Raw genomic sequence first — 18630 nt, 5'->3', positions numbered from 1 at the left:
CTGATGGGCATGGTGGAGATGGGGTACAGGGGCAGTGTCCCCACTGGATGGGATGAGATGCAATGGGGCATTTCCTACCACCACAACCCTGTGCCCAAGTGAAACTGGGTGGAGAAGGGGAAAAAAAGATATGTCTAAATGAGTCCAATACTGATTAGGAAGTTCCTAAGAGGCAATCTAATTTAGCTATATAAAATCATGAAAGGGGAAGAATTAATTGATACTAATGAGTTATATGAGATAGCATCATAATTAATTCCTAAATAGAAAGAGGACATAGGCTGGAGTGAGGGGGGGATCAGACTGGCCTATATACCATAATAGATTAGAGTCTGCTTGAGATGAGAAACAAACTGCCAAAGTCAGAGTGGGATGGAGTTAGGAAGCCTTTGCCAATGCAAAGAAAAGTCTTTCCAGCAAATCCTGAGAGCTGGGAAGTTCAAGGACCACTTTGCCACGTCCCTGCTGTCCCTCCTTGGCATTTGCACCAGCGACACCCTGGCCCAGTCTGTCCATCAGGGAGCACAAACACAATCCCTGCTGGTGGTTACTGAGGTAACTACAGAGATTTAATTTGATTTCCCCCCCTCTAAATCATGTGGTGAGTAAATCAGTGCATAATCCCACGGCAACGTCACGGAGCTCCATCATTGTTGCACCAACTTGGATCAATTATTTGGATGTGATATTTGGAGACCAGCTGCCTTTTTTCTGCTCCATTTTTACTCCTTTAGGGGACAAAAAAGAGGTGGCCACTCATGTACTGGAAGACAAAAACCTATGATGAATCACAGAAATGAAATTATATAAAGACAGGACATTGTTTCTGTAAATTCCATAAAATCAGCATCACATCCTGACTCCACATTCACCAAATCAGAGACCTCTCCAGCCTGGCTCCTTAAAACTAATATTAGAAGTTGTGCTTGGCTTTTGTTCTCCATCTTAGCTTTAGTTTGCAAAAAAATTCAGTTGCTACTGCAGGGTAGAGCTCAAAGTGCGTTCATTTGTCAATGCTGGGTGCTTTTTTAGAGGGGAAATCATAGAAAACTCTTTTGATTTTCAGAGTTGTGTTCACTAAGAGGAAAAAAAAAAAAAAAGAAGAGAGCTGGAGATGGATTTTGGACAAGGGTCTGGAGTGCCAGGACAAGGGAGAATGGCTTTCCACTGCCAGAGGGCAGGGTTAGGTGGGATATTGGGAAGAAATTAAATATTATCATATAATCCAAAGCAGGGCTGGGATGGAGCCAGGCAGAGAAATGGAAATGGGGTAGAAAATCAGTAATTTAGATGTGAGGTGCTGAGGTTCATCAGCCTTAATTTACTAATGACGGCTTCTCCTAAGATTTAACCTCATCCTTATAATACTACCCATACTGAATTTTCAAAGTCAGTGCTAGCCTGATAAGCGCTTCCCAGTACAAATAAATTAAACATTAAATGGAAATAATATGAGGATTTCCAGCTCTGGGTTTGCTGCCCAGTTTAGCACTGCCACTGGTGTTTCTTCCTCATGACAAATTCACAGTGATGAATGCAGCAAACAAGCCACAGTGTTTCTAAAAATTACACCTAAATTTGATGGAGAGCCAAGGCAGTACACTACAAAAATATTTGAGCAAGAAAAAAATCTGAAGGAAGATGAAGGAAAGGTTAAAAAAAAGGATGAGGATGTAGAAAATGATGAAAGTTAACAAAGTGATGAAAGAAATTATTCAGAGAATGCTGAAATAAATAATGAAGATGAAGAAAAATGTGATGAAAATTAAGAAAGTATAAACAATGGTGAAAAAAATTATTAAATAAGTGGTGATGGTGAAAATATGGAAAAAAAAGGTGAGGAAAATTATGAAAAAAATCACAAAATTACTAAAATGAAGAAAATCACGAAAAAATACAAAGATGAAGAAAATTATGAAATAAATGATGGCGATGAAGAGGAAGAAAAGATGAGGAGGAAGAAAAGCTTTCACATTTCTCAACCAGAGCCACCCCAACAGGCTCCCTGCAGCCGGATCCTGCTCGCAGGTGGAAAAGCCGCTCGGACGCCGGCACAGAGCTGCTGATAAATCTAATCCTGAAGGATTGGAAATGAGGTAAAAGAAATTCTGATGAAAATTATGTACATGTACTTTGACAAGCTCATAAACACTGCAGCCATGATAAGTTTTCTTATTTTTTTTTTTAAGACCCGGCACAACTGTGTAAGCCCAAACTCTAATTTTTACAGCCCTGGGTTTGGAGATCTGTCATTGGGAGATATAATGGAAAGAATAATTGCCTGGTGGCTGCACAAACAGGAGATGTGTTGTCAGGCTGCAGTTTGGAGGCTACATCTGGCTTCGGAAATGATTGATGCTGTCTCTGTGTGTGATTCAGGAAACCATTTTTTCTCCTTTCTCTTTTTTTTTTTTCCTCCTCCCCCCGCTAACACAACCACCACGCCGAACCTTCAATTAAATCAGTATTAAAGAAAACTTTTGATTTATTCCTCCTGCACCGCGGTGCTGCGGCCGGGCAGCGCGCGGCCCTCGCGGCCGCGGCGGGCACGTGATTCCAATTTGAAATTAAAAAGTCATGTCTGTATAACACAACAGCATTCTCATTTCCTAATACTCTGCTTTTTACTACTTTGCATTCAACTGTGAAAAGTCTTTTAAAACTCTGAACAGCAGTAAAACTTGAATGAATTTTTGACCCATTATTGCATAGCGGGTGCGCTTTCCAAGTTGGAGAGACTGCCAAGTTCTCCCCACCTAATATTTCCACTTTAATTGTGCCACTTGAGAAATTTACGTGCCTCAAAATATGGCATGAATCTTACGCTTATTGCAGTATCATTAGCAGCAACATTTAAGCAACATCTGTGTGCTATAGAACTAATTGAAGTAGCAGAAGTGGCAGCTGTAAATCCACAGGAAGATGGCAGTTTGCACCCAGCACTGCTGAGTTAGCGGGTAACTGTCAGCCTGTTCCTGCAATCTGCTCTCGAGGACTACGGTACAGGCACACAATGTCCAAAAAAATACAGCGAGGAGGCTAATGATCCTATTAACCACTTTGCTGCACCAATTTGGCTGTTTTTCCAGTTTCCTTGTTGGATTTCATTATATATTTCACTGTTCCAGTAAAAAAGTCCAGTATGAGATGTGCTCGCTTACTTAAGTGGGGGGAAGCTCCTGCTTGGTTGAATCAACACACAAACCACTCTTTTTTTCCTTTAAAATTCCATGTATTTCACTGCCTTTCCCATTGTTTAATTTTTTTTCATCATGCACGCCTGGGTGAAAAAGAACTTTTCCCAACTGTTAATGCTGGTATTTAAAGCAATGACATTTTCCTCCCCGGGATGTAACATTTCCAATAATCAATAAAGCTGGAGCAGAGGAAGGGAGGAGAAAGCATTGTTTTTAGGTGCGAGGGTGGAAGCGCATCTTCATCGGGGCCGGGAACGCCAGCCCGGGCCCTGATTGCACTAATTGGTGATTACAGAGGGAGGAAGGTGCTCCGAGCAGCATGTCCTGGTATTACCAACTAATCCAGGCGTGGGGTTCAGAGCGGCCCCGCTCCTTCCATCTTCATTTGCGCCCTGGGTGGGGACGAGCAGGTTCAGCAACCCGAGAGCGCTCGCACGGACACGGGGGATGGAGTTAAACGGGGAGCAGGGATGGCTTGGCGCGAGGGCAGCGGGCTTGTGGAGGTCACCTCGCCGTTTTGGGGTCACCTCGTGATGCCCTCACTATTGGCCACCTCCATCCCGGCCATGGCACGGCCCCAGGGAGCCGGGAAGGTGCTGCTGGAGCCCCCTTGCCATGATCTGCTTGCCAAGAGCCCAAGTTCATTAGAGGCCCAGCACGTCCGCGGGGCCGCCCTGTGACAGGCTGGGAGCCACCGGTATTTGTTGTCTTAATGCACAACTACTCGGGGACCCGACTGATAAGGAAAAAACTGTTTGGAATCTGCTGCTCTACACGCTCAGGGTGGCACGGGCCAGCGTGATATTGAAAATCAATAGTCACGTGGTGGTTTGAAGGTTAGAGGTCCCCTGAATTAACTTTCTAGTACTAAATTACCAGATCTATTTATTTATTTATTTACCTATCTGCCTCTTTATTTATTTATTTATTTATTTCCCCTTTTGCAGTGACTGCAGGGGGATGCACCGGCTTTAAAGGGGCACAGTCTGCACCTGGAGCCAGGAAACAGCAAAACCTTTTAACACTTGGTGTCAGGATTTAAATGTGAGGATTTTAATAAGGAGAATATTTAGAAGACACAAGGCAAGGTCCAAAATGCCAATGGAGCCAGGAGAATTGGTAGTGGCCTGAAAATGAAAATGCTGCTTCAGTCTTTTAACTCACATCTGTATAATGCCTGCATTTGTGCTTTGTATAATATTTAAATTAATCCATCTTTTATTATTAACATTATTTAGAAATTGCAAAGGAATGGTATTTACAATATTTATTAATTAGGAATGAACAAATAATATTGTCACAAACAAATTGAATGACTAGAGTCAAAGATTTGAAGACATAACATTGTGAAGACATAAGATTGCTTTTCGCCACTGAGCACAGTTCACTCCCAAGGACTGCTCCAGTGCGTAGCTACTCACACCTAGATACACATCCATGACAGGTCTTTAGCTTCTCTGCTTCCAGGTACTGCAAAACCCACATTATGCTTTTTTTCACTGAATAGATTTCTTATTTAATTTATTCCAATGTTTCCCTTTCCCTTGTTTTCATTCCCCAGGTACACTGGCAGCTGGATTTTCAATATTGTCGGATCACAGAATATCCTGAGTTGGAAGAGGCCAACAAGAACCAGCAAAGTCCAATTCCTTGAAGTTGGAAGGGGCCCACAAGAACCAGAAAAGCCCAACTCCGTGAATAATGGAATATTGAATATTTGCAGCCTGGGCTGGTGTTTCTCAGAAGGGCCAACAGGGATCTGGGTCCCAGCTGCTCACTGGACACCGTGGCTGTGGGAGCTTTGGGATTTGGCAAATCCCCTGAGGAACACCCTGCTGGCTGGGCAGGAATCACCTTGGCAGGTCCCAGGATGATTTGGGTTGGAAGTGACCTCAAATCCCACCCAGTGCCACCCTGCCATGGCAGGGACCCCTCCCACTGTCCCATGTGGTCCCAACCCCAGTGCCCACCCTGGCCTGGAAGTGGCAGCGGTGCCAGGGGCTCTGTGGGGCTCCCCAGGATGCCCCACACCCCTTTCCCATGGGAACATCCCGGTGGGCAGGGGCAGCCCTGGCTTCTGTCCCCTTGTGCCACCTGACCCCTCCGGGTGACCGCAGGGAGGGGAGATCTGAAGCAGCCACTGAGGCTTTGAGGCACCAGATGTGGCAGGAAAAAAACACTCCCAGGAATTTTAGACACTGCAAAAAGATTTTTCTTTCTGGGTCAGGGACACTTCTCCAAAGCCTTTTTTCTAGAAATACTCAGCTGTTTTAAGATTTATTGATTGCTACAGCTTAAATCTAATTTTCTCTTACCACAGTGTGTCTGTATCCATGTGTGCTGTCCCAGCCAGGAAGGGACACCTGGGTGCTGCCACCAACAGGGCACTGGAGCTGGGCCAGGAGCACAAATAAAGTCCAAAATAAGGGGAAAAATCCAGCATAACCACTCAGGTCTCATTGCTGGACTAAATGAAGCACCTCTAAAAAAAATTCCAAATTATGTGTTGTAGGATTTTTCCAAAGAAATATCAGGTGTCTTCTTTCAAAATTAAAATGTTTCTTTTTAAATTTTGAATTTTAATTTTTATGACTATGATATGATATCAGCATATTTTGATATATAATATATCACACTATATAATAATTACACATCATAATATCATACAATATAGTATTTTATGATAATACAATACAGTACAGTATAATATATATATATATATATTATAAATGAATATTTAAATTCAACTTTAAATAATTTAAACATGAAAATTAAACAAAACCTCCTCAGCTCTGGAATCTTCAGACTCCTGTTCATCAGTGTCAGACTTATCTCTGCCGTGGCCACCTCCAATTTCTGGGTATTTCCAGGTAGGTTCCCCCTGCACACAGAGGCATTGAATACACAATTCCAAAAATGCAACCTAAGGCACACATGATGTTTTGATAAATAAACAAATAAAAGGATGAAGACGAGGTTGTAACTAATACAAATCTCTTGGTGCCCAGGTTCTGCTCAATCCCCTCACAATTTTGCCTGTGTGAAGAGCCCTGGCCACACAGCGCAGGATCCACGTACCCACAAATTCCCACATAAATGGAATTACACCAGGGTAGAAACCAGAAAACGGTCATTTGAAAGCATAACATGAACCAAGACTCCCTGGTTTGCACATGCACAAAACAACCCTATGGAAACGTTAAGATTTATTTTTTATAACTGTCATTTTTAACTAGCACACAACTCCCCTAATGTTTATTTCTGCCAGCAATCTTATTAATTCCCATACTACTTCTGGACCGTGCTTGCACTACAGAAATAATTTTAATTGAACATTTATTAAAATAAATGCTTTGTCAGGACATCCCCACTCCATCTGGCTGCACTGGGCAGGCATTATTTCCTGGATGTGTCTGCTTTATACAACGTCTTCTCCCGAGCTCTCGCTGACGAGCAGAGCTGTGATTAGATTGGGGTGGCTCTTGCCCAGCAGAGCTCTGTGCCACAGCCCTGTGTCTCGTGGACATGAGCTCACATCCATGCTCTGCACAGGGCTCTTCCTCCTCTGCTGCACACAACGGGCTTTATTTGGGAGCCACATCCACAGCCCCACCGAGCTGACAAAAGGCAGAGATCTGCTATAAATAACCCACCCTGCCAGGCTGCACGAGCTGGGTTTGGTGGTTTGCTCTTAGTTTTTGTTGGTTTGGTTTTTTTGGGAATTTTTTTTGTTTTTATTTTTTTTTTTCGTGTGTGTGCTTTTTTTCATGCAAGCTCAGTTACATAGATAAGAGTTTTGATAAGAAATATATTATGAATTGGGTTCCCAGCGTTAAATTTCCACCCTTGGAAATAAATGAAGCTGAGCTTTCCTCTTTCTCTCTCCCCACCACACTCACCTGCTGGCAAACGTATTCTGGGCACCAAAAAGCCCTTTTTTAGCACTTTTAACAGCCAAACATTATTTTTATTGCTGGCACCACGAACAAACAGCAAACAAACAGGAGACACAGTGAATTCACAGCATTGTGCAGTTAATCCTCCATTCAGCAGTGTATCAAAGCACTTTTGTGCTACTTCTGCTGTGCTTCATCTTCATGAAAGCCAGGATTTTTATGGAATATCTCCTTCGCCCCAAACCCGGGGCTCTCACTCCGCCTTTGGCCAGACCACGGGAGATTTGTTTCCACCCACACTGAGGGAAATGGTGTTTGCTGAAACTTCAGAAGGATATTCACTAAATTGGTTGGGTTTAATTTATTCCTCACCCAAAGACTGTAACAGAAATGGTCTCTATAATGGAAATTGCAAATGCTGCAGCACCCCCAAATTTGAATTTTTTTTTTCTGTGCTCCAGTAGTTTTCCATTCTTTGGCAGCTTTGACCATCTGTTGTTCAGTGATTTTGGGGAGGTTCTTATGCTTTTTAGCATTTCTGCTCTGTAGCAGTGCCTTGAGACACCCAGGGACTCCCTGGCCACACAGAGTTGTGCCCACCTCGAATCCTGTGCCCAGCTCAGGGCCCCTCGGGACAGGAAGGACATTGAGGGGCTGGAGTGTGTCCAGGGATGCTGGAGCTTGGGGGCTCAGCCTGCAGATTCCACATTTTGGGTCAAACCTTGTCTCAGTAGATGGATTTGTCTTCAAAAATGAAATAAACCCAGCAGTGATCTGTAAATGAGGGTGAAGTTGTGGCTGCTCCATCCCTGGCAGTGCCCAAGGCCAGGTGGGACATGGGCTTGGAGCACCCTGGGACAGAGCAGGGTGTCCCTGCCATGGCACTGGGTGATATTTAAAGGTCTCTTTCAATCCAGACCATTCTGTGATTTGATGAGTTTCAAAGCAAGATCAAAGCATATCCTTTGAGGAGTGTGACATTCCAGGATCCCAAATACCCAAATAACTGACCCCGAGCCTGTTGGTTGCACATCATTTTGCAGAGCATTAGAGACTCGATATTTCTATGAAAATTTAATTTGAAAATGAAGGAATAATCTTAATTTAGCAGGATGTCTTCCCTCACGTTTGGCTCATGGTGTCAAATCAACATTTGGTGTATTTGGTTTATTTTCTGTTGTCAGGCAGGGAGGGCTGTGACCAGCACACACTGGAGTTTGTCTTCTTCTGAAGGCTCTGCTGCAAAATATTGTTACAGTCACTTTTTGTCCTAGGAGGTGATGACTCCCTATGAAAACTTGGCATTAATTATTCTTCAGGCTGTGACAACAATAATGAAGCCTATTTTTTATTGAAGTGTAGATTAACATCAGTTTATAATTACATTTTCCTTAATAACTGTTCCGTGTATTTGCTGTCTGCCAAGTTCCAAACATGAGTTTTGAGGGAAGATGTCCAGGCTGAGATCCAGATGAGGATGGTTTTTGGGCTCGGGGATGTTCAGGTCTGTGATTGGGGCTTCTGCCATTGCTGGCTGGAATTCCTGCAACATCCAGGGTCCCAGAGCCTGACCCCAACCCTGTCTTGACCTGTCCCAGCCCGTGGGGCCACAGCAGCTGGATGTGACCTGGGATCTTCATCTGAGTGGTGCCACCACAAAGAATCCACCTGAAATTCTGTGCCCTGCCCATCAGTGGCAGTGGCTTGGGGAAGATTAGGAATATCTAAGGCACAGACAGACAATGCAATGCCAGCTGCTCTGGCTCCAGCACCAAAGGATGGAGCCAAAACCAGTTTGGTGATAGGTGGGCAGAGCACAATGAACAAAAGGGGTTTTGTGGTGAAATGACACAAAAGTAAAGCCGGGAAAAACCCATCCACAGTTTCAGCCTGTGCGTGGCAAACACCTCGAATCACAAAATCTGCTGGCTTATTTTATCAACAGAAAAGGCTTCCTGCTTAAAAGGTTAGGCAGAAATTTAAAAGGCAGCTTGCAATGAAAGCCAAGTTGAGGAAAAGAGAGAAAGAATCCAAGAGGCATCCCTGAGGAGAGGAGAGAGCACAGCAATGTGGCCATCAGCTACTCATGTGTCAAGAACAGATGATCTGCCCATCATAATTAAAGAGAGAGACTTAAAAAAGCCCACAAGGAAGCAGGAGGTGCCAGGAAAACTTCAGAGGAGAGGGAGCTGCTGGCTCAGGCGTCGGGAAAGGAGGAGATGAGGGGCAGGGAGAGGCAGCTCCCAGCAGGGACAGCCACCCTGGGCTCGCCCTGTGATTAATGGCACCGACACACAGAGCGCCGGCTGCCACCAGGAGCCTTCCTCCTAATGCATGTCACAAACTTCATAATTCCACTTGGAACGAGACAACAGCAAGTTAAATTCCTGGATCACTGTCACCGTGTCACTTACAGGAGGAGCTGCACCGGGGAGCAGTTGGCTATTGGAGTAATTTGGATGGAAATGTCAGTTTTCACAACCTGTGATTTGAGGTGAGTGCCCTGCTATTATACAGCAGCTCTGTCAGGCTGAGTGCTCGCTGCCACCTCCCCTCACATCCCAGCCTCCTCCTGCCACCCACCGCCACCAAAAAATCCACATTTCCTCCTCTGCAACACCTGCAGTCCCAGCGAAGAGCAGCTGGTGTGGGTGAACACTCCCTGTGTCTTCCCCTGTCCTGGCCAGACTTTAATCCTGATTTTTTTCATTCTGGCAAAGGTACGTGCTTCAAAACCTCCCCGAAAGAGTGAGCTGTTCCTGAATAAATTGATTAATTGAGACTCACACTGACCTCTGGGTTTTGTCTGAGTAAGGACTTCTGAATACGGTCAATATGTCTTACTGCTAAATACTTGCAGGAGTTGCTACAATGAGGTTGTACACATCTTATACACCTCTGTGACAGGTTCAGTCAATTCCTGGCACTGTAAGGGGAAAAAAACACTGTGCAGAAGTACCTGTCCTTCAGCACCACCTCTGTGTACGTTATATACACATTTATCCAGATGTTGTGCTTTTTGAAAGGCCACACATCCACTGCACACCTTGGGCACTGCTCTGTCTCCAGTGATTCAGGAGGAAATGGAGTTAAATCAGCATGGCTGGCCAGCAGGAACTCACAAAACTTTAACTTCAGTCACTTCACATCAGTTTAGAAGGATTTATAAGGATGCAAACACAGTATTCCCACAATTTTATTAAATTTCAGCCTTTGTGAAAACACCAGGAATGCAAAGAATCATAAAATCCTGGATCCAGGGGCAGCCACAGCTGCTCTGGGCACCCTGTGCCAGGGCCTGCCCACCCTCCCAGGGAACAAATCCTTCCCAATATCCCACCTAACCCTTCCCTCTGTCCCTCCAATTGCAGAGCTGGCCTAAACCAAATAGCAAATAAGAGCAGGGAACGCTGGCTCTGAGAAATCCAGCTCACAGGACAGAACACGGGAGGTGAGAGCCCAAGGGCATCACTGGCACCCCTTTCCAGCCATCCTGCAGGATAACCAGCACTCAGCCTGTGCTGGGAAGGGTTGCTCAGGCAGATCCCACACAGGTAACTTAGTCCTACACCTGTAGCTTTTAAAAAAAGAGAAATAATTGAGCTGAGCGATCTCTTGGATGGCAGCTCTTCTTGGCTGAGCGCTGATACTGGAGAGCAGCAGCAATGGGGCGAGTTCTTTTGTGGGTTTCTCCTCCTTGCATGAGCAGGATGTTCTATTTTATAAGAAGGTTTGTTGTTCAAAAGCAGAGCTGTTACAGCAAGATATTTGGGCTTTGCCATCCTCCATAGGCAGGAGACAATAAAGAAATGATTTTGCTGTTTATACATTGCCCACGGTGCCACAGACATTGGGGTATCTGCAGGCAAAGTGAAGCCCAATTACCACTATTATTTTTCCTTTGAAAGGAGTGGTTTCCTGAGTCACTAAATCCAGGGGCTTTTCTTATTCTTTCATGCCAAACACAAATACGTCGGGAGAAAACCACGTCTACAAAACGCGCAGCGAAAGAAATGGAAAACAAGCCAAATTTAGATTTTTTGCCTGCAGGACAATTGACAAACCACGACGCTTCCCTGGCTTCAAAACAGCTCCTTAGATCACAGGTGGTTGGATTTTAAAGGGTAGAAAGCAAAGCTGTCTCTTTGCAGTGTCTCCTCCACAGCCTCCTGACTTTTATGTGTGCCCGGGCAGGGGAGCCTGGATCCTGTTGCAACACTCTGTTGGACTATAAACCAATGATATTTGCTTTACCTGTGCACTATCTTCCATGCAACAAAACAACATTTACATCTGGGATCAATTTGCTTGAAATTAAAGTGCAGCTGCTATATCTCTTCTGCATCAAAAGTGTGGTGTTAAGGCTATAACGCACAGACAGTTACACATTACTCGGCATTGTAATATTTAGATTTGTGTCATTTTCCATCTGAGGTAAAAAGCATCTTTAAATAAATGAGTGATCTTAGACTACATATTTTATGGGCTGTGTACTCGGCGAGATATATCCACATTTGCAACGTGCATGTTCTGAGCTCCAATTGCCAACTGCGTGTTTAGGCCTTGAATTTTAATGCTTCAACGAAAACGTGGGGTCGGGATAATTGGGGCTGTGAGCTCTGAAAAGTTCTGCTGTGCTTGTGCAGGAGGGCTGGAGGAGTTTTGTGGGAGTTCTCAGGTAAAAGGGAAATGCAGATATACTTCCCTCTCCCTGAAAAGGTTTTGAGGTGACCTAATTGCAGCTTCCAGGACCTAAAGGGAGCTACAGGAAAGATGGAGAGAGATGAAACAAGAGCCTGGGGTGCCAGGACAAGGGGAATGGCTTTGGACTGAGAGTAGGTTTAGATAGATACCAGGAACTATAGGGTCAGATGGATAATGGGAATTGGGAATTGTTCCCTGGCAGGGTGGGCAGCCCTGGCACAGGATGGAATTCCCAGAGCAGCTGTGGCACCCCTGGATCCCTGGCAGTGCCCAAGGCCAGGCTGGACACTGGGGCTGGAGCAGCTGGGACAGGGGAAGGTGTCCCCAGGGGCTGGAACTGGGTCCCTTCCAACCCATACAATTCCATGTTTCTGTAATTCTGTTAACTACAACACACCATTTTCTGATGTCTGGGGACAGTCTGGCTCTGAAGTTTCCAGCCAGTTTTACCCAACACTGCTCCCTCTTAGCTCTGTGTTTTTGTTCCTCCCCAGATCACCAAATTCAGCCTGATATTCTCATATTGTTTTACTGCCACTGGTAAGAAACAATTCAAAAGCCCTAAAACGCTGTCCAGGATAAAAGTTACTGAGCAAGAGAGCAGGGCAGTTTAGTGAAATCAAGCTCAATGGTTATTTAGGTCATTCCAAACACAGAATATTCTACCTGAAAGCACAGTGTATTGGTTAGAACAAAAAGAAAAAAAAAAAAAAAGGAAGTGCAGTATTTCCAGGCTATCACTTCCTCCTGGCAGCTGCAATATTTTGTGTTTCAGTGAAGATGAATCAGATTTTTTTGGTAACAGTCAGAGAGAGGCTGCAGCCTCTGTTGGGCACTGCTCAACCCCAGCAGATAAGAGGCTGTAGGATCTCTATGTCTTCTGCTCCAGCTCTGGCAAAAAAGGACTTTTCCAGAGCAATCCCGCAGTGGTTGACATGACATAAAGCTGTGAAAGACAGGATGCTGCTCATCCAAAGAATCAGATTATGTACCTGGACTTTATCCGCTGCCTGGAGAAGAGAGACAACCAATTAGTCCAACACAGCTTCTTTGCCTTAGCCAGGCTGGAAAACAGATTGAAGGGGTCAAAAACATTCAGAAGGCTCCACATGATCTGACATTTGCCTTGTCACAATTTTCCTGACAGCCAGAAGGTTGGAGGCAGGCTGCTGGTCATGGGCAGCGACGGAAGGGAAGACTGATTGCCGAGCCGGGCACGAGGAGCTGCTCAATGAACAGCCTGCTCCTCCCCAAAGCAGCCCCTTCCTCAGCAGCTCAGCCTGCGGTTAGGCTGCTCATTTTAGAGGATGAACAGCCTGTAAACAGCTGTGGGAGTGAGCAAACATGTCTGGAGTTTCCAGCCTCCTGATGCTCCTGTGCAGGCAGGTGTCATCTCCAAGCTCAGACTCTCAGAGGTCCAAACCTCGTTCCTGTCCCATCCTTCTGCACTCCGTTGTATTTGCACAATAATCTGCTGCAAAATGCAGTTTAGAGGCTGCAAAATGCAGGCTTCCATGGCCAATAAATTAGTTTCATTTCAGTTTTTGCTATTATTTGCCAGGTTGATTTTGGCCCCACTCAAATAGAAATTTCAGCAGAGTTAATTCTTTGCATGGAGTTTTTCTCAGCCTGGGACATGGGAGTGAGCACTCACCTCGTATCTGTGTAGATGATACAGATCTGTCTATCTACATATCTATCTATCTATCTATCTATCTATCTATCTATCTATCTATCTATTGTATCTATTTCTCAGATAAAAATCAGGATAGTTTTCTATTTCCCCACTATTCTGTGATGAAATCCCATCCCTCCTGCCAAAGACATCTGTCAAAGACACTGGGAACATCTGGGGCTCATCCTCCTCACTTTTTACACAGAAAGTAAAAAGCACAAAAGTCTTGAGATCAAAAATTCAGTGTCCTAACAAAAATAGGACATTTGGATAGGCAGAGACTGAGATCCTTTCACCTAACCCACTTTTCCTGCTGCTGCTCCAAACTGCAGGTGTGGAGCTCTTGGACAGGCTGGATCTCCACTCACCACTGGTGGCCAATCTTCTGATCCACTGAGTGGGTGTTTAGGATGACAATACTTGGATAAAGGTTTGAAGAAACCCAACCCAAACAAACCCTTCCAGCAGTGGAAATCCAGCCTTGGTTGGATGTTTGGTCAAAGAGACCACACATGGTCTTCACCCTCCAAATTAATTTATATATTATTGTTATGGCTTGATAAATTATTTTCCATGTCAAACCACAACAATTATACATTGTTATATATGCATACACTCTATATAACATTTTTTAAAATTTATTTCTGTGGAAAGACTATGTTTCAGAAAGTCTTTCAAAAAGAGTGAAAGTCACAATGGCTCAGCCCTATGTTAAGGCCAAACTTCTGCAGGTTCTAGATAAAATCAAAGGCATTTTGTGTGTGTCCTCAGGCCAGCCCTGGCCCTGCTGGGCCCCCACAGGTGCCTGTGTGGTGTCCCTGGCTGCCCAGGGCAGGGCTGGGACATGAGCCCTGCTGGCTCCCTGCGAATTACAGCGCTGGCCCTGGGGTCACCTCTCCCTCCTCCTCCTCACCGCAGGGCCGGGGGCACCGGGAGCCAAAGGGGGCACGGGGCCGGGCACAGCAGCTGCTTTCCAGCCCTCCCAGCTGGTTCCTGAGGCATCATCCACGTCCCAGCTGGGGAACACCAGGTTGGTCCCCGCGTGCTGCTGGCTGGGCTGTAAATGATGCGTCGGTGCAGCGGCTCACGCCGCAGAGCTCCGTTAATTCCTGCAGAGCCCTGAAGCTCCTGAGGGCTCTGCCCACACAACTCCAGCCCACCTGCACGCTGGGTGAGGTCATGACCCGGCTCCCTCGTGGGAAAGTTTTTCTTTAAGTAAAAATTAAAATGGTTTTTGGGACGAACTTTTGCTCATGAGCATTTTGTTCAGATAGGACAAAGGGATTTTTCTTCTGGGCATCTATGAAGAAATAATTTCCTTCCACCAGTTATTTTGTCTATTTTAACTATTGAAAAACTGCTGTATGCCCCCCAAAATTCAACCTGCACTTACCATTTTTGATTGGTATCAAAAGCACATAAAATGTGTTTGATTGGTGAAAGCAGAAATGAGTACCATGTCTGATGCTTTTGCTTCAACAAATCATGTGTCATAATCAACACTGAATGTCCTGGAAAGGCTCAGCCATGAGAATAAAGTTGTAGAATCACAGAATCATGGAATGGGACCCTAAATCCCACCCAGCCATGGCAGGGACCCCTCCCACTGTCCCAGCTGCTCCAGCCCCAGTGTCCAGCCTGGCCTTGGGATCCAGGGGTGCCACAGCTGCTCTGGGCAATCAACAAAAAGAATTTTCCAAAGCATCCCAGGCTGCACCAATGGAAATACAATGGGCTTTCCTTTTGCTCACCAGGAGTTTTAAAGCTTTAACTCAAATCTGGATCCAAATCCCCTTGGGGATCCCATTCCCTGCCGCGGTGCTCCAGCCTTGGGTGTGAGCAAGGGCTGGGAGGGGCTGAGAGGAGCCGAATTCCAGATCGACTGAAATGCCCTACTTTGAAGCGAGAGACAAGATTCCGAGTGGAATTAGGTCATCCCTGCGCCCATCGGAAATGAAAATTACATCACGGCGCGGTGGCTGGCCTCAGATAAAAGGGTTGCAGCTGTTCCCCTCATCAGCTCCAGCAGCTCTGCACTCGGGGTCACGCTGAGGGTTATTTTAATTAAACACAACCTCTCCCAGCCAGTCCGACCTCGGCCGGTGCCTAAGTTGGGTTGAGCCCCCACACCGGGCTCGACCCTCACCTTCCTCCCCGTTCCCCCCATGCCAGCCCGGCGAGCAGGAGCATCCTCTTGCATCCGCCCCGCTGCAATCTGCAGCGAGAACTTTGGCAAAAAGAAGAGAATTCCAGCTCAACCAGCGCCCAGCATCCCCTGGCAGGAGCAGCATCCCCTCTCCTGCAGGCTGGATGCCGATGGATCAGGGAGAAGAGCCCGGGAGGAATCCCCCGCGCTCCCATCTCCTCCAGGAAAACCCACGGCAACAAATAAAAAGCCCTGTTTAAAATAACTAAATAAGGCACTTAAAGAGGTTTTAAAAATTAATAACTCCACGCACGGGATCGATCTTAATTACGGCCCAGGTGGAATTTTTTTTTTTTTTTTGTGTGTCTTCTGGCTTTTTTCAGCTCAAAACCTCACCCGCCCACGCCAGCCATTAATGAGAAACGTTAAGGGCTCCTTAACAATGTCCTTTCATCAGCCCGAGGTGCTGCCAGCATCCCGCTCACGTCAGTTCGCACCTCGTGGTCCAGCTCCCGCATCCCGGCCGCGAGTGATGGAGCGCAGACCCCCGGCTCCGGCCGGGCTGGGCTCCTCCCCGGCCCCAAATTCCCTGACCCGGCCGGGGCTGCTCCGGGTCAGGCTGGGGAGCAGCCTGCATCCCCATCTCTGCATCACCCCGCTGGGGAAGGAGCCAAAATGCGGCGGCTCCCCTCCCTCAGCCTGCAGCCTGCAGTGATGGGGCCAAGGATGCTCGTCCTTGGTGGCCCTGCAGGGATAACTGGGAGAGGAAAAGGGGTTTGGGGGAGTGGGGAAGCGAGAGGAAAAGGGGTTTGGGGGAGGATTCGTGGCTGGCTAGAAATGATGCGTGAGAGAAATGGGGGTGGGAGAAAGCGAGCACATGGAGAGGCAAGGTTTGAAGACATGCAGGGAGTAAAGGTTTTGTGAGGGGTTCTGGGGGGAAAAGTGAAGAAGAAGAGAGGGAAAAAGAAAAAGGAGAAGAAAAAAAGAAAAAAAAAAGAGAAAAAATAGGGGGAAAAAGAGAAAGAAAAAAAGGAAAAAAGGAGAAAAAAAGGAAAAAAGGAGAAAAATAGGAAAAAATAGGAAAAAATAAGAAAAAATAGGAGAAAAGAGAAGAAGAAAAATGAGGAAAAAGAAGTAGAGGGAAAAACAGAGAAAAAGAGGAAAGAAGAAAAAAGGAAAAAAAGGAAAAAAAAGGAGAAAAATAGGAAAAAATGGGAAAAAATAAGAGAAGAGAGAAGAAGAAAAATGAGGAAAAAGAAGTAGAGGGAAAAACAGAGAAAAAGAGGAAAGAAAAAAAAAGGAAAAAAAGGAAAAAAAGAGAGAAAAATAGGAAAAAATGGGAAAAAATAGGAGAAAAGAGAAGAAGAAAAATGAGGAAAAAGAAGTAGAGGGAAAAACAGAGAAAAAGAGGAAAGAAAAAAAAAGGAAAAAAGGAAAAAAAAGGAGAAAAATAGGAAAAAATGGGAAAAAATAAGAGAAAAGATAAGAAGAAAAATGAGGAAAAAGAAGTAGAGGGAAAATAGAGAAAAAGAGGAAAGAAAAAGAAAAGGAAAAGTAAAAAGAGAAAAGAGAAAAAAAGGAAAAAGAAAAAAGGAAAAAGAGAAAAGCAAAAAAAAAAAGAGAAAAGTAGAGAGAAAAAGAGCAAAGAGAAAAAAAAACAGATAAAAAGAGAATAAAAAATAAAAAAAAAGAAAAAAAAGAAGAGAAAAAATAAAAGTAAAAAGAAAAAATAGTAAGGAGAAAAAATAGTAAAGAGAAAAAAAAAGATATAAAAACGGGGAAAAAAGAGAAAAAATGTATAAAAATGAAGCCTAAAGAAGGAAATGGGAGCAGTGGAGCAGTGTCCCTGCTGCCAGGCACAGAGCCCGTGTCTGGGTTCGTTTCTCAACCCTGCCCGCCTTATTTGAAACCCGAGCCTTGGCACAGCCAGATCTCCTCGGGCATGGGCAGCGAGGGCTGCCAGGGAGATTTTCCTTCGTTTTTTGGGCCAGGAGCAGGGCACGGCCCCTCCCAGCAGCCCCGGAATCACAGCTCTGCTCCTCCGAGGGTATAAAAACAAACAATTCAACCTGTAAATGCAATTCTGCAAGGGTTTTTGCATTCCTGTAAGGCTCTTATTGGGAATTATTCTTGGAATAGTCCCTAAGTCTTCCAGGATTCCCCTTGGGATACTGTGCTGGAAGTTTTTAAGGAATTTTCTAAAGGTTTACTCATTTTTGCATTTTCTTTAAGGAAGGAGCTTTGCAACACCACCTTTCCAAATAAATAACCGTGTTAACAGCAAGTCTCTTGGAGCTGCGTGCAACACAATATTTATGGACAATATAAATTTAAAATAGGAGGGAAAATGATTAGAAGTAGCAATTTGTGATTCTTCCGGAAGAAATGATCATAGTGGCATAAAATGGTTTGGGGTGAAAGAGATCTTAAAGATCATAATAGCAATGATGATAATAATAAAGATAATAGCAATAATAGATGTTAAAACCCCAATAGTTTAAAATCACCACTCATTTATAACTTAACATAATTTGGAAAGTGATGTGCCCCACCACCAACAGCAATTCCACTGATAAAGAAAATATCAATTATCACTTAAGAAAAGCTCCCGATGCTTGAGAACTGCTTAAAACAAATGAATGGAAAACTTCGAAGGGCCGGATCGTTCTCGCCTCCATCAGATGACTAATTCCTCTAATTCCAAAGGCCAGGAAATTTGGGCACATGTCGAAAAAGGTCCCCAGCACGCCAATGAATCGTTTTTCTGTTTGAGATGCCTCCAGTCTGAGCTCATTACGCCGCAAACCCGGCGTGCATGGAAGTGATCTGTAACAATCCTGAGGCCTGGGGCCCTTTTCCATTTGGGATTGATACATGGGGTGGAATCTGCATTTTTCAGCTAACAGTACAACCAGTGTGGCTGCAGTTCTGCTGCAAAGCCGATGCAGGAAATACAAGAGAGTCCTTCAAAAATATTCCCACTTGCCTTGGACTGGCTGCAGAGCTTGCTTG

The sequence above is a fragment of the Lonchura striata genome, chromosome 7 (assembly GCF_046129695.1).
Source record: "Lonchura striata isolate bLonStr1 chromosome 7, bLonStr1.mat, whole genome shotgun sequence".
Lineage (NCBI taxonomy): Eukaryota > Metazoa > Chordata > Aves > Passeriformes > Estrildidae > Lonchura > Lonchura striata.
Note: the sequence above shows the minus strand (reverse complement) of the source record.